The sequence below is a fragment of the Podarcis filfolensis genome, assembly GCF_964270895.1.
Source record: "Podarcis filfolensis genome assembly, chromosome: 13".
NCBI lineage: Eukaryota > Metazoa > Chordata > Lepidosauria > Squamata > Lacertidae > Podarcis > Podarcis filfolensis.
Window position 1 is genome coordinate 54,003,827 of NC_139615.1, and position 17,076 is coordinate 54,020,902.

A 17,076-nucleotide genomic window follows, 5' to 3' on the forward strand; every position below is an offset into this window, starting at 1 on the left:
ATCCAACTGAAACACATCTCTTCCCTTCCCCATGGCACTACATGGTTGCCGACACCAGCACTTGCTCTCTGGTGGCAGGTCAAGCAGCGGCACTGCGGATGGGGATATACCCGCTGCTTGGGGCACCCACTGCATCGGCTTCTGGTACTACCTGAGTTCAGGGTGGGCTGGACGGCCCACAGAGTTCCCTCTTGCCTCCAAGCTAGAGGACCCCAGTGAAACGATGCCCTGCTTTCCCTCACCAGGCTCTCTGCATGTTTGCGTGGAGAAAGAGGGTGAGAGGCAGGCTGAGATGCCGGCGGCAGGTTCGAGGGAGGGCGGGAGCTGGCACTACAGGAATTTCACTGCGGAGGTCAGTGGCGAGTGTTGGGTGACCATCAGGGTTCAGGCAACAGTACCGGGTTTGAGTTTGCAGCATGCCGACACACATAGTTTCCCACATCGGAAAGATGTACGCCATCCTCTTGGTAGAGGGCCACTTAGCTGAACTGGATGTTTGGGTGGTCAGAGCTGCCACTCTACACTCCACCAAATGTACCAAAAGCTTCCTGGGCTTTGTTTATCGCAAGAGGGCACTGACAGTCCCTCCATACATGCCTCGCCAGCAGTGGTGACCAAATTAGGGTTGAATCTGGCAATGACGCAATCAGTTCATTGAAATCATTGTAAATGTCCCACATCAAGTCCACGCCTTTCCGATAGGCCAAGTCATTTTCCCCCAGCTGAATAACCAGAGCATGAGGGGCTGTGCTTTCACTGCAGGCATAAATTCCGCCCAGGGCACCCCCTTCTGTGCAATTCAGGAAACTTAATTTTTTAGTAGAAGATCCAGCCTGCACCCCACGCCACAGATGATGGCATGGTTACTAGCCCAGTGGACAGTGCTGTGGCCTGTAATCCAAATGTGCACCATAACGTCTCCTGAAAGCAAAAGAAGGTAACAAAGCCAGGTCAGATATACCATGAACAATCACGAGGTCTTACGAATATATCCCTTAAAAGTATCAGACTTCCACCGCCCCAAGTCCTTCATCCATTCAGCTGAGAGTCCCAAATGCATTGCTGTGCTGGCGGCCCCAATCCGAAAGGAGTTGGCCGCGAATTCAGCTGGGGGTAAACCACAGGCAGCAATCGCCCTTCGCATAGCGCGCATGAACTGATGTCGTGCAAGGCGGGAGCCATCCAAATGTATGAGGAATGGGCCTGAGACGGTTGGTCTCACGTACATGAAATGTCTAGTACTCTTTACTGGGCATGGCCCATTGTGACTAGTTGCTTGGAGCCGAATAAGGGCCCCCTTTCCCTGCTGATCAGTTTTGGAACATCAGACATGCAGGACTACATTGGATCTGGACAAGGTCAGGTCTCTCAAACTTCCCCGAGCAGCGGAATCTTGTTGGCCCTCACAAACCACTTCACCAATGCGCAGAGCGCCAAAGGAGGCAATGGTGTAGCCGTATTAGACTTTACTGGTTGGTGGGCTCTGCGTTGCTCCCGGACGGGAGGAAGGAAATCAAATGACACCGAGGGTTGGTTCAGTGAAAGAGTTATTTTATTCTCTCCAGATAGCAGAAGGCACTTGCGTGGTCAGTCCACAGCAAGTCCAAAGAAATGAGAAATTTCATGCAGTATATATATCCTCCAGGCACCCTCTCCCTCCTTCCCCAGGAATCCAACCACATCAGCCTATACACGCAGGTTGACATCACATATGTTCCTGCTCCGGTATTCTTAACCATAAAAGGATATTCCTTCCTGTACTTCTGACCATAAAAGGGTATTCCTATTCCTACTCTTATCTTGGAGCAAGAGATCACCAACTCCAAGAACACACTCTGGCGCTGTTCCCGGACTAGGTCTGTGCATCAGGACGTAAGATAAGACCTAGACATGTCATCCCTACTCCACTAGAACAGCCAAGGTCATCCTTGCCATCACAAACTGAAACAAGTGCTCTGAGCACTTGTTTATACAGCTGGGTTTTCGCTCAAGAGCTCAAGTTAAAGCATTCTAGAAATGCTCCCTTGGAAAAGGAAAAAAGTGGATTTTGGGTCCCTGCACAGAAACCCATTCCTTCTTTTTTTAAAAATTTTTATTTATAAAATTTTTCAAATGTAACAATAAAGGAAAAAAATTCCATCCAAAATTTACATCCAATTCTAATCTTTCTACTTTCAGACTTCCCTCAGTCTATCTGGAAATTTTCCATATTATCACAATTATTCACATTTCTTCCATCTATATTGGGCTTTTTTTACCATATTAATCTTAACAATTATTATAAAACAATATTTCTTTCCATTATTATCACAGAGCTTCTTGAAAACCTACAAATGTTAATTGTTCTTCACATATATTTTTAATATACTCTGTAAATTTATTCCAGTCCGGTTCCAAATTCTCCCCGTTAGTTTATCTAATTCTGCGTACGCAGAAACCCATTCCTTCAATGGAGTATGCAGCCGAAAAATAACCGGGCCTTGTACTTGGACCAACAGATACTTCTTAACTTTTATTTTTGTTGTTGTTGTTGTTATTTGGATTTGGCATAGAATGTCATAAGTTATGGGCCTTCTACCATCACTGCTGGGAGGCTGCAGCCTGCGCCAGCCCCCCAGTGCCCTTCACACTAAGAAATCCGCACAAGGGTCTATGGAGTAAATAGCCTTACAGAAGGAGGAGATTGCAGCTGACTGGATGTTTAAGAGTCTTTGCTGCGTGACCCAGCTCCCTCAAATGTACCAAGTATTGCAGAACTTCAGCCTTGGTAGGGGGTGTGTCAAGCCTAGCATTTTTTAATTTGCCAACGAAGCCTTTTTATAATGTCTAAGCATGGATGGGACTACTGAAGCCAATACTCCCTTCAGGACATCATGTTCCAAAGGTGCTCCAGGAATGGCTGTGGCAATTGCTGCGCCTCTGGTGCTAATGAGCGGAAACAGTCCATCTGAAAACGAGACTGAGCATGCGTGATGTCATTGTTAACCCTAGGTATAAATTTGGCAGAGAAATAGGTGATTAATTCTAAGCACAAAAGGACAAAGCACCGGAGCACGTTTGCCACCCTAGGAGAGTGTGATGATTGCTTAGACAGGACACTGACAACCGCTTGATTATCAGTCCAGAAGCATACCTGGTTGTCAGGGAACTGTCATCTGAGACGAAGGAGGTGAAAGGGCTCATGGAGGGTGAGAGAGACCACTCAGCGGAGGAGGGGACCAGCAGGGGGAGAAGTGGAGTTCCAAGGGAAAGTGAGTCGGAGGGAGGGCTCAGAGACACTTCAAGCGAGAACAGTGGGGAGGTTTCAGGACCTCCCGTAGGGAGAGGTCCACCCACTCCTCGGCGGAAACTGTCACGCCGAGAGTCCAGAAGACGCGTTTCCGTTAAGGAGCTTTTATGCTGGAAGAAGTTCCGTAAACGCCCACTGTCCGATTCTACGAGCGATTGATGGAGCCATGCTTAAGGAGCTCCATCACAGACAGAGGTTTGGGAACTTAGCCAAACTCTGAGGGATCAGGATTTTACGCACAAGCAGCTCACCATCCCATCACAGCAATCGGACAGTCCCTGAAAGCAGCTTGTGCAGAGAGGCATCATGAGCAACCCAGCCGGAGCCGGAGGAGCAGCAGGAGCTGGAGAAAGTCCAAGTCTGGAAGAAAGGTACAGAGTGTTGGAACTCCAGCTAGCAATGCAAACGGCGAGGCTAGAAGAAAGGAGGGCGCAGGATGCAGAAAAGGCAAAAGGCGCTACACTAGCAAGAAAGATGCCAGGATGGAGCCATGCTTAAGGAGCTCCATCACAGACAGAGGTTTGGGAACTTAGCCAAACTCTGAGGGATCAGGATTTTACGCACAAGCAGCTCACCATCCCATCACAGCAATCGGACAGTCCCTGAAAGCAGCTTGTGCAGAGAGGCATCATGAGCAACCCAGCCGGAGCCGGAGGAGCAGCAGGAGCTGGAGAAAGTCCAAGTCTGGAAGAAAGGTACAGAGTGTTGGAACTCCAGCTAGCAATGCAAACGGCGAGGCTAGAAGAAAGGAGGGCGCAGGATGCAGAAAAGGCAAAAGGCGCTACACTAGCAAGAAAGATGCCAGGAATGGTGCAGAAGTTTGGGGGGGACCCCAGGAACTACCAAGCCTTTAGGACAGAGATGCAGTATGCTCTCGAACTGCAGTTTAACGACTTTCCTGATGAGGCATCGCGAGTGGCGTTTGTGATTGGCCATCTCGAAGGAGGGGCGAGAGACTGGGTCAGGCCCCTGATGGCAGGGAATAGTGACATGCTGAAGGACGCGAGGAAGTTTTTTCGCGCCATGGATTTGATGTTTTCCAGCGAGATTGAACAGGGACTGGTGCGCAGACAATTGATGGCTTGCAAACAGGGGAGCCGATCGGTTCGTGAGTACTGGACTGAGTTTACAATGTTGATACATAAATTGGGGTGGGACCTATCGGCGGAACCCATTCAAATGCTCTTTGAAGAGGGGCTTTCTTCGGCGGTGAAAGACGAACTTTCCCGGGCGCCCAGGGCGGAGTCTATGGACCAGCTGACCAAATCAGCGCTGACCATTGGAGCGCGCCAGGAGGCAAGAGCCTTGGAGAAGCGGGAGGGGAAAGGAGAGCGTTGGAGGGATTTCCGCATTCCAGAGATTCCAGAACCAAGTTTCCCGCCCGGAGAGCCGATGAAAGTTGGAACAGCGCGCGCGCGCGCAGTTTCAAATCCCAGTGAAGGGAGGAAGAAGGAGGGAAAGAGCGCCAAGAAATGTTATCTCTGCCAGCAGCCAGGTCACTTTGCCAGAGTCTGCCCGCAAAGAAAGGAATGGCAAGGGATGGCGGGAGCTGTTGGGGGGAAGGAGGAGGAAGTCCAGGAGCCAGTAAAAGCCAACGCCTGTCTGCCACGGTCAGGGCACTGCAGACAGGCCAAGGAGCAGTAAAAGTGCCCACTCCGGAACCTCCAAGACCAGCCCTAGTAATAGAGGTGTGGCTAGAGCTGGCAAACGGATACCCACTGAAGACCAAGGCGCTGTTGGACTCAGGCAGCTCCTGTAATTTTATGAGCAAGGAGTTTGCAGCTGAACACCAGATACAGACACTCCCTTTAAGCAACCCCCTGCAGGTCACCACGATCGATGGGAGGGAGCTGTTGGGGGGAGAAGTTAGCCTACAGACCGTCCCAATGGTTATGAGGGTGGCAAGGCACACCGAAAGGATAGCGTTCAATATAGCCACCCTGGGAGGGGCGCCAGTCATTTTGGGAATGAGCTGGCTAGCGTTGCATGACCCGCTGGTGGGCTGGCATCAGAGAGTGGTTTCCTTTGGGTCAGCACATTGCCTGGAACACTGCAAAGAGGGGAAGGTGCCAGAAGGGGCAAAAGCCTCCCTAGCAGGGACGGAAGTGGCGGACAAAGGGAAGGTGCCCAAACAATACGCGGACCTGAGCAAGGTCTTCAGCGAAAGGGAAGCAGATAAACTACCACCGCATAGAGACTTTGACTGCCAAATTAACCTGGTCCCTGGGGCCCAGCTCCCCGTGGGCAAGCTGTACGCCATGTCAGACAGGGAAATGCAGGAGTTGAGGGAGTTTATTGACAAAAACCTGAAGAGAGGTTTCATCAGAGAGTCCAGAGCGGTGGGGGGCAGCCCAGTGTTTTTTGTGGACAAAAAAAACACGGATAAACCGAGATTGGTCGTGGACTACCGGCGGCTAAATGCCGTGTCAGAACCAGTGACTTTCCCCATGCCCAGGATTGATGACATTTTGACCAGGGTGAGGAAGGGAAAGATATTCACGAAACTGGACCTGAGAGGAGCTTACAACCTGATACGAATAAAGAAGGGGGATGAATGGAAGACAACAATGTTCACCCCCCTAGGGGCTTTCGAATATCTCGTTATGCCCTTTGGATTACAAGCAGGCTCCGCCTGTTTTCAATCGCTCATGAACCATGTACTGGGACCTTTGCTCTACAAGAATTGCGTGGCCTTCCTCGATGACGTGCTGATATATTCAGAGAATGAGGAGCAGCATGTAAAGGATGTCAGGGAAGTGCTGAGCCAGCTGCAAGCAAACCAGTTGTGGGTGAAATTGGAGAAGTGTCAGTTCCACACCAAGGAGGTGGAATTCCTGGGGTACCGCTTATCAGACAAGGGATTAGCCATGGATCCAGGCAAGGTCCAGGCGGTGCTGGAATGGAAGACACCGAAAACGAAAAAAGATGTGCAAAGGTTCTTAGGGTTTGGGAACTTTTACCGTAAATTCATCAAGAACTTTGCCCACTTAACGGCTCCCATCACGGACTGTCTAAGCAGCAAGAAGAAATTCGTTTGGACGGCGGAGGCGGAGCACGCTTTTGAGGAATTGAAAAAGGCATTCGCTTCGGAAGAACAGCTCCTGCATGTGGATTTACAAAAACCCATGAGAGTGGAAACTGATGCCTCAGACCGGGCGGTGGGGGCGGTGCTGCTTCAGCCAGGGAGCAATAAGTCGGAATGGAGACCGTGTGCCTTCTTTTCGCGTAAGCTGAACAAATCCGAGAGGAACTACACGGTATATGACCGAGAACTACTCGCCATTCACGAAGCGTTCCGGAGATGGAGACACTTACTAATTGGCGCACAGCATAAGGTGCAAGTGTGTACGGACCACAAGAATTTGGAGTATTGGAGAACGGCACGAGTGCTCAACCAACGACAAGTGAGATGGGCCCAGGAGTTCTCCAAATTCCATTTTGAAATCTGCTATGTGCCAGGTCCAGAAAACATCAGAGCGGACGCTCTCTCTCGCAAACCTGAATATTTGGAGGGGGAGGGAGCGCCAGAAGAGAGACATATTATCCCAGAGGACCACTGGGTGTGTGGTGCGGCCTGGGTGGGGCAAAGAGAACTGGTAGAGGGAACGGTAAATGATGAGTACGCCCAGGATAAGCTCAGAGGTTTAAGGAGAGAGGGAGAAGACCCCGGAGGTTTTGAAGAAAGAAACGGGGCATTGTATTACAAAGGGGCGCTATATATACCCGAAGGGGAATTGAGGGGGAGAGTACTCAAACAGCTGCACGACAATCCCACAGCGGGGCATTTTGGGCAACACAAGACCATGTGGTTGGTGACCAGGGAGTTTTGGTGGCCCAAGGTGAGGGAGGATGTACGGGAGTATGTGAGAAGGTGTGACCAATGCCAGAGAGCCAAAGGAGAAAGGCGGGCACCAGCGGGGTTATTAGAACCGTTACCCACACCAGAACGACCGTGGGAGGCGGTGTCGATAGATTTTATGACTGATCTGCCCAAATCCCAGGGGAAAACTGCCATACTAGTCGTAGTAGACCTGTTAACTAAGATGGGTCACTTTGTAGCTTGCTCACATGCAGTCACGGCGGAAGAGACAGCGAAATTGTTTGTAGAACATATTTTTAGGCTGCATGGCGCCCCCTTGAGGGTGGTTTCCGACAGAGGGAAACAGTTCACGTCCAGATTCTGGAGGAAGCTTATGAGCTTGTTGCACGTAGAGGTCAACTTTTCGACTGCCAGGCACCCTGAGACCAATGGGCAGGCGGAGAGGGCAAACGGTATCCTTCAACAATACCTGAGGTGTTATGTCAATGACAGAGAAAACGATTGGGTCGAAAAGTTGGCACTAGCGGAATTTGCTTACAATAATGCCGAGAATGTGTCCACCGGGATGAGCCCCTTTTTGGCTAATTATGGGTGCCACCCCAGGGCGTTTCCAGGGGAAGGAGGAGAGAGATGGAGTGTTCCGGCCGCGGAACTTTTTGTAGAAGAAATGGAAGCGATCCATCGTCAACTCCAACACAACTTAGAAAGGGCCAAAGAAGAATATAAGAGGCAGGCAGACAAGAGCAGAAGGGAAGGCGAAACAATTAGGGTGGGGAGTCGGGTCTGGCTATCAACCCAAGGATTGCCGTTCAAGGGGGGTTGCAAGAAATTGAGACCCAAAAGATTGGGACCATTTGAGGTCATCCAACAGGTCAACCCAGTGGCTTTCAGACTCCGGTTACCGAACCACATGAAACTGCACCCGGTATTCCACAGGTCATTACTGTCACCATACAGGGGGGAAGGTGAAGGGGTATCCACACGGGGGCCAGCCATAGAAGAAAGGGAAAGCCGCAACTATGTGGCGGAAATCATCGACTCCAGGTGGAAGGGTAATCAGGTGGAGTATTTGGTCGCGTGGGAAGGGGAACCGGAGTCGGAAAACACCTGGGTGAAGGCAGAGGAGGTCCATGACGAGATCCTGATCGAAACGTTCCACCAAAGGTTCCCCAGGAAACCTCAGCCAGTAGCGAGGTTCCGGAGGGAGTACTTTGGCACCACCGACGATGAGGAGGAACTGGAGGGATTCAGGGAATCGGAGTTGGAAGGAGGTACAGACTCCGAGGAGGAGGAGTACTTGGAAACCGGAAACAGCAAAAGGTGGAGGGAAGCGTTCGAAACTTCGGAAGATGAGGGAGGTTCCTTCAAGGGTTTTGCTCCCTCGCCTCCCGCAGAGGAGGGGAGGGAAGGGGGTGAAGGGGGCCCTGGAGGGGAACTGTCATCTGAGACAAAGGAGGTGAAAGGGCTCATGGAGGGTGAGAGAGACCACTCAGCGGAGGAGGGGACCAGCAGGGGGAGAAGTGGAGTTCCAAGGGAAAGTGAGTCGGAGGGAGGGCTCAGAGACACTTCAAGCGAGAACAGTGGGGAGGTTTCAGGACCTCCCGTAGGGACACCCACTCCTCGGCGGAAACTGTCACGCCGAGAGTCCAGAAGACGCGTTTCCGTTAAGGAGCTTTTATGCTGGAAGAAGTTCCGTAAACGCCCACTGTCCGATTCTACGAGCGATTGATGGAGCCATGCTTAAGGAGCTCCATCACAGACAGAGGTTTGGGAACTTAGCCAAACTCTGAGGGATCAGGATTTTACGCACAAGCAGCTCACCATCCCATCACACTGGTGATTCCCGAACTCATCAGCCCACAAGTGCACCGGAACTACGATAGAAAAATTCTAAGAAGGTGAGGTCACGCATGATAGGTTTTCCTTGCCAGCTGGTAGGCCAACGCTGAGCACACCAGCATCCCCTAAAGTAGACACCAAACCCCAGGGAACCAAATGCGTCAGACTGTACCTGAAAGTCTGAACGCAGCATCAAATTGTCCTGCCACAAAGAATTCCCCTGTACCAGGAACTTGAGAGGCGCACTCTGTGTTGAGGAGCATGCAGTCCCGCTGACAGCTTAGCCAATCCAGGAACTTGAGAGGCGCACTCTGTGTTGAGGAGCATGCAGTCCCGCTGACAGCTTAGCCAATCGCCCACAAAAGGGACAGCCAGGGGGCACTACCCGGCATGCAAAGTTGAGGTGACCCAAGAGTGATCGACTCTGCCTAAGGGTGACCTTCTTGAGAGGAAGAAGTTACAGAATTAATTCCTTAAGTGCTACTAGCTTCTCCCTTGGTAGGCTGATGTCCGTGCGATTGTGTCCAATTCAATACCCAAAATAGGTTATGGTCGAAACTGGACCCTCTGTTTTGTCTGCCACCAAAGGTACCCCAAGCTCCTCAGCCAGGGAGGTGAAAGCCTCTAAAGAGAAGCGCAATCAGGGCTATTACTAGTGATGAGAGAAAAGTTATCGAGGTAATGGGTCACCCTTTCAGAACCAGTTCTAAAGCAAAGGGCCCAGTCTAAAATTGTACTAAATGACTCAAAAGCTGCACAAGCACCCTATCGGCATAAATTTGTCTATGAATAAGCCCTAAACCTAAAACCTAGCCACAGAAAGTCCTCTGGGTGAATTGGCAGGAGGCGGAAGGCTGACTCAATGACACACTTAGCCAAGAGCGCCCCCCTGCTGAACCTGCGAATAAGCTTTATAGCCTGATCAAAGGAGACATATTTCACAGAACAAGGCTCCTGTGGTATTGCATCATTGACTGAGCCACCTCTAGGGTAGGATGGGTTGTGGATCATACGATACTCTCCTGGAGTCTTTTTAGGGACGATGCCTAAAGGTGAAATGTGTAAACCCACTATAGGCGGCTCCCTGAAGGGGCCAGCCACACTCCCAGCCAGAATTTATTTGTTTATTTTCTTTTTGCAATAGCTAGCATTTCCCTAACTGGTTTGTTTGTTTGGTTGGTTTAGGGGGTCCCCTGAGTTACGAGGGATCTAAGAGGTGAGAGCTTAACAGAAGAGAACGCCAAAACCATGGGCCAAATTAATACCAGTTTGCAGCTGCTCTTGGGCGGGTCTGTGAGCATTTCAAGACCCCTGGTGGAAATGCCCCCTACCTCCCAGAAAGGGCTGTTTACCTTTAAAACATGAGGACGCCGGGTAGTTACCTAGGCACTTTTCACATTCATGCGCATACTTACAATTTGGCCCCTGGCACACACCCAGCAAACCTCACGGTGAGGGACTCGCTTAGCTTCGAATTTCCAAACTTAGAGGGATCTGGCTGCTTCTTTTCCACATAGGGACCCATGTGCTCCATCCAGTAATTCTGGTCACTCAGGTCCCAGCAGGTGGTGGGCAGCAGGGAAGCATTTCTGAATTGTCCTCAGAATCAGAAGGCTTACTTCTCTTGCTCTTCTTGGCCGAATGCTTCTTCTTAGACTTCTTTCTCCCTTGCCCATCATTGGAGACCAGTGCTGTTCTGCAGCCGCTGACACTTCCTGTTGCCCCTGCATCTCTTCCTCCGATGATGTTTCGGAGCCCCCTTCCGTGGTAAAGGCTGAGGTGAATCCTGTAGAATACTGGGAAAGTCTGGGGGAGGCAGAAAGGTTATAATTGGTGGGTTTCTGGATGAAACATCGGCTCTGGATCCATTCCAGTCCGGCTTCCGCGCTGGTCATGGGACCGAGACGGCTCTGGTCGCCCTAACAGATGATCTCCGCAGGCAGCTGGATTGAGGCGGGTCGGGGCTGCTGATTCTTCTAGACCTGTCAGCAGCCTTCCACATGGTTGATCATGAACTCCTGGACCACCACCTTGCCGACGTGGGGATCCAGGGCACAGTCCTTCAATGGCTGTGCTTGTTTCTCTCTGGTCGAGAACAGAGGGTGGCGCTGGGGGGGGGGGAATTGTCATCGCGCCACTCCTTGGTGTGTGGAGTGCCTCAGGGTGCGATACTCTCCCCAATGCTTTTCAACATCTTTATGCGCCCCCTCGCCCAGCTTGTCTGGAGTTTTGGGTTGGGCTGCCATCAGTATGCTGATGACACCCAACTCTATCTGTTGATGGATGGCCATCCTGACTCGGCCCCAGACACACTGATCAGATGTTTGGAAGCTGTGGCTGGATGGTTACGTGGGAGCCAGTTGAAGTTAAATCCTTCGAAGACAGAGGTCCTTTGGCTGGGAAGGGATGATATGGGATTGGGGGGGCAACTCCCATCTCTTGCGGGGGTACAATTAGTGCCCCGTCCGTTAAGAGTTTGGGTGTAATCTTCGACACCTCCCTTTCCATGGAGGCGCAGATTGCATAACAAAGGCGGCATTTTTTCATCTCCGGCAAGCTAAGCAGTTGGCTCCTTACCTCTCTCGCCCTGACCTAACCACTGTGATCCACACAACAGTCACCTCCAGACTGGATTACTGTAACTCACTCTACGTGGGGCTGCCCTTGAAGACTGACCCAGAAACTCCAGCGGGTACAGAATGCCGCGGCAAGACTCCTTACGGGGTCCTCGCTGCGAGATCACATTCACGCGGTGCTATACCAGCTGCACTGGCTCCCGGTGGGGTACAGGATCAAGTTTAAGCTGCTGGTTTTAACCTTTAAAGCCCTATACGGCCTAGGACCCGGCCTAGGACCCTCGTACCTACGGGACCGCCTCTCCTGGTATGTCCCACAGAGGAACTTACGGTCTTCAAACAAAAACATCCTGAAGGTCCCAGGTCACAGAGAGATTAGCTGGCCTCAACTAGAGCCAGGTTTTTTTCGGCTGTGGCTCCAATCTGGTTACAAGAGACTAGGGCCCTGTGGGACTTGACATCTTTCCGCAGGGCTTGCAAGACAGAGCTGTTCCACCAGGCCTTTGGTCAGGGAACAGCCTGACTCCCTCCTTTGGCAATCTTCACAGAACTTTAGCCTAATGGTTGCCATCAATTTGATTTGAATTAATTTTATAATGGAATGACTTTAGAATGTTGTACTATTTTATTGTTGTTAGCCGCCCTGAGCCCGGCTTCAGCTGGGGAGGGCGGGATATAAATAAATTTCATTATTATTATTATTGGAAGCATGAACCCTACCACCTGAGGATCTGGCATTGGAAGCCTGGGGACGCGTAGACTGTGATCGCGTGTGAGGACGCATAGATGGATTGCTACCTGAATGTGGAACACTAAATAAGGAGGCCGAAGTGCAAGGGAGCTCCTCATTGTTGGGCACAGTAAGGGGTATGAAATCAGGAGTACTCACTATCTGGGAAGAGGACGCAGTGACCATGGGCCTGAATTGTTGGTAAAAGGTTTCAAAGCAGAAAAAACTGCGACAAAGCCTGTGGGTTGCAGGGCACAGGAGGCTACCCTGACCCATCCTGGATACAGGACCCACTTATATTGGGGAGTTCTTGGGGAGGAACAGAAGATCGCACCTGCTGGGTCCTCTTGGAAGCCGTTATATCAGCTGCAACAGTAACCCTTGTACTCCAAACTTTAATTGTGCAAATTAGCCAAGCAGGCTGCGCACTGTTTAGACCCACAAGCCTGAGTCTTTCCCTTTTAAAATTACGCCTTTATTACAATAGGACACTTTAGCCCAGCCGGCCTAGTTCAGTATTGATTAAACTGACCACACTTCAAAAGAAATCAGATTCAAAAACCAATAATCCCCAATGGCCAATGAAACTAGGTTAAGACCAGGTGCGCAGGTTAAAGGCCGCAGGCCTTCACCTTCCCTTCCCAAACCAATCCCCCCTTTCTTTCTTTTTATTCTTGCTTTTGTTTTTTTGTTTTGTTTGTTTTTTAAGAATACACTATAGACCAGCAAGCCTAGTTCAGCACCGTTTACACTGCTTATAGGCAAAATATAGGTAAGAATTCATAGGCAACAACTAGTAAATACAATAGCCAATGAAATTAGGTTAATTAGATTGCGAACGGAAGAACAATTTGTTTATTATTTGCGTATTTTAAAAGGGTCATCTGCAAGGCAGGAATCTTTTGCCCAATATGGGGCTCGAACCACAACTCTGAGATTAAGAGCCTCATGCTCTATGAAGAAGGGAAAGAGTATGTTAATGATTGGTTACTGTCAGAGCTGCCCAAGGTCCCAGCTCACAAAGGACCAACGCTGCTTCGTTGTTAAGTACAAAAGTCTTTATTGAAGTTCAGTTTCACTTCCAGAGCCGCAGCGCGCAGCTCTACGTCTCAACTGTCAGACCGCTGATGCTCTGTCTGAGTCTCCTCCCCCCTGACACCAATTTAAGATTCTAGCCTTACTCCACCTCTTCCTCAGTTCCTTCCGCCTCTGGTTCCGCCTGGCCGTTGGGGTCTCGCCCTTTCTAGCCTCTTCTGACGCTGAGTCCCCTGAGCCTTCCCCCTCCCTCCGGCGGGCTTTAGGAGCTGGTTCCCCATCCGGGTCTCCTGCTGTTCCCCGCGCCTGTACATTTGAGCATGGCGCGCGCGCCCAGCCGGTAACTTTTCTCCTGGCCGTTTCACTGCTGCTGCTGTCACTGCTTCCCCCTCTGGGGGGGGCTAGCTGCCACTGACCTCCCCTCAGTTGGAGGCATGGTCAGCCCTGACTCACTCTCTCTCCCCGCTGGAGGAGACGCTGGCCCTGACACATGTGACTCTTCCCCCCACTACGCTCTGGTGGGGAAACTGGTCCCAATCCCCCACTGCTGCTTTGGGGTTCCCCTCTGGCTCCTTGTTTCTGGTGCGTCCCCCCTGGGACCCCCCCTTGCCCTGACCATCGGCGCCCCCTTCTGGGAATCTTCTGATTCGCTGGAGAAGCTCATGGAATCCCTCGGGCCACTGTCATACTCCCCTACGCTGCCCTCGGATTCTTCCCCTTCGCTCTCCATTTCCTCTCTCCCCAGTGCTCCTGCTCCTGAGTCCCTGACAGTTACATTATTATCAGGTCAATGAAATGTTTAAACAAGACTTTAAAGAAAAAGGTTTTTATGAAAAAGAATCAAAGTTTCAACAAGAGATATTGAATAATGATTTAAAAATTTTGTCCAAAATGTACAAATTGCTGCTTGAATGGCACTTGAAAGATGAGGAGGTTAAGTCGGTTATGATTCATTGGGCCAAAGATTTTGGGTATAACATACAGTTGAGTGATTGGATAAAATTATGGCAGGAAGGCTTAAAATTTACTGCATGTAATGCACTAAAAGAAAATGTGATGAAAATGATGTATAGATGGCATATTACACCAGTGATGTTAGCAAAAATGTATAAAGTCAGTAATAAATGTTGGAAATGTAAGGAAAAAGAGGGAACATTTTATCACATGTGGTGGGAATGTAAAAAGGTGAAATGCTTCTGGGAGATGATATATAATGAGTTGAAAAAAATGTTGAAATATACATTTATAAAGAAACCAGAAGCATTTCTCTTGGGTATTGCTGTAAACGATATAAATAGAAAGGAATGTAAGCTTTTTCTATATGCAGTAACAGCAGCAAGAATACTATTGGCCCAAAAATGGAAGCAAGAAGAATTACCAACGATGGAAGAATCGTTAATGGACTATGCGGAACTTGATAAACTAACGGGAAGGATCCGAAACTGGCGGGACCAGAAGTTTACCGAGGACGGGAGTAAATTTACGGATTATTTGAAAAGTATTTGTGACAACCAGACGACGTTTGTAGGTTTGCAAGTTTTGTGAGGAATAATATTAGAAATATTGCAAAAATGGAGGAGACGTGATATGTTAAGAGATGTAAAGGCAATATTAAGTTAGGAAATGCGTAAGAAGTGATTAAGATGGAGGATTATCAGAGGTGCTGATGGAAGTCCAATAAGAATGTATTTGTGATAAATTGTGTTTTATAATTTTTTATAAATTGTGTTTTATAAATTGTTTTATAATTTTGTATGTTAAAAACCAATAAAAATATTTATTTTAAAAAAGAGCCTCATGCTCTACTGACTGAGCTAACCCAGCTGCTTTATAAACAACAAGTTTATAAACAACTCAATATTGAACAACTCAGTATTACCTTTCCCCCCAAAAGGGGACGTGAAAGATACTAAAACAAACACCGGCCTTTATGAACAAATAACTCCAAATCACTTATAATAAATTAATGTATTCAAGTAAACTGTGCCAGGCGTAAGGCAATAAAATTGCAATGATATAATTAAATTTTATTATTATTACTATTATTGCTAAATTTATTTTATTTTTATGCTGTGCAGTCAGCTGCGTTCGTTTCTCCCTATTAACTTTAATGAAAAGCACTGTAGTATATATATATATACATACATATATATATATATATATATATATATCATTTTAATATATATATATTATCTATTTATTATTTTTAGCCCCACAATCAGCCCCAGAAAACCCACGCGTGCTATCAATTTGTGCCACAACCACCAACTACCCAAGCATTCAGAACCAACAATGTATCACTTTAGTAGCAACAAGCTGAAGGCAAGCCGCAATGTAACGATAGGGACTGCAGGCTAAGAAACGTGATGCAATTAAATACCGATGTAGCTAGCTATGTCACAATATAAAGCTACTAGCACGGAGAAACTAAGCTAGATTATAAACAATATAGCCCACAGGAGGTAAGTAAAGGTGATGGTCAGATAAATTAAAGTTCCCAGAGGGCTCGCATGCAACGGAGCTTAATAAAAAGCCCCAAAATGCATCGGACATGAAAAAAGGGGCCAGCCTTGCAAGAAACTGCCTCTCCTAAAATGGCTGCCCGTGCTGGACCACGTGGTGAAAACAAAATGGTGACGGCCAGGGAGCCGTAACCCTGACAACAATAAACAACCAGCAGCACGAGAGCCATGGGAGGGGGGAGGGGGATTAGGCTGAAACCTGATCAACGGGCTGGTAATGCAGTCCCCAGAACAATCCCTTTTTCCTGCTTGCCTCACTCTCCCCCCAATCAAGAATAATGTACACACAAAGCAACCCCAGTGCTCCCTGACCTTGTTCTACAGTGACCAATTTAAAAGCTCCACGTGCTGCGCTGCCCCTAGCAACAGCAAACAGGCTTTTGCCCTTGGGCGACCCAGCCACCAATAGTTTAAACTGCTAAAGCAAATTACTCCCCAACTAGTTCTGCAGTCCCTCCTGGTCAGCCCCACACCAACTCCAAACCTTAGGAAGCGGCGGCTCCAAAGCACTCAGGGTGAAATGAGGGGAGGGCTCCAAAGCCGGGGAAAGAGACTTGCAGCAGAGGGCTGCCGGACAAAGCGCTACTCACAGGAAAAGAAAGGGCTCCTGCTGGCAAACAGCAGCTCTTAAGGGGGAAAGCAGCAGCCGGAAAAGGCAGGCAGCAGCAGGCACAGCAACTAAAAGGAAAGGGGAAGATTAAAGCAAAAGAACAAGCAGGCGCACGTGCTCCAGAGCAGGCGACGCGGAGATAAGATCTCCGACAAACTGGAGCAGCTGGAAGCTGCAAAGAGGGAGATCCCAGGCCACCCCTGCGTTAAATGGAGCAGGCCACGCCCCCAGGCCATCCGATTGGCTGGCCAGGGGATGATGCGATCGGGATTCCCGCAATCGCGCGGAGGCTGAGGCGCGTGCATGGTGGGAGGGTGAAGCCCCAACCCCACCTCCTTCTACGTCGGAAGTGGCTTTGCAGAAAAACAGATATTTTATTATAAATTGACATGGATATTTGCACGCACAGAGAAAACAGCTTTGTGTTTTCTCCAAAATTCTAAAAGCCAGTTCACAATATTGCATTGTCAACACAATGTCCCCTGTATGTATGTATGTATGTATGTATGTATGTATGTACGGGTATCTATGAAACTTCATCTGTGGATGTTTGATCATACCAAGCTCATGGAAATGTTCCTGAATGCAACCCAAAGCCCCTTCTGCGCAATCACGGATTTGCATCAATGTTATGTAAGCACATTCACAAAGCAGC

At 49.2% G+C, this 17,076-nt stretch overlaps 1 long non-coding RNA gene across 1 annotated transcript in view; it reads right to left on the minus strand.

The window, feature by feature from the left end:
• LOC310748314 overlaps nucleotides 1-16,601 on the minus strand; it is a 28,629-nt gene extending 12,028 nt beyond the window's left edge. The window contains exon 1 of the long non-coding RNA XR_014541280.1: nucleotides 16,296-16,601. This is a non-coding gene — a long non-coding RNA (uncharacterized lncRNA). The remainder of the gene's footprint in view (nucleotides 1-16,295) is intronic.
• Between the last annotated feature and the right edge of the window lie 475 nt (nucleotides 16,602-17,076).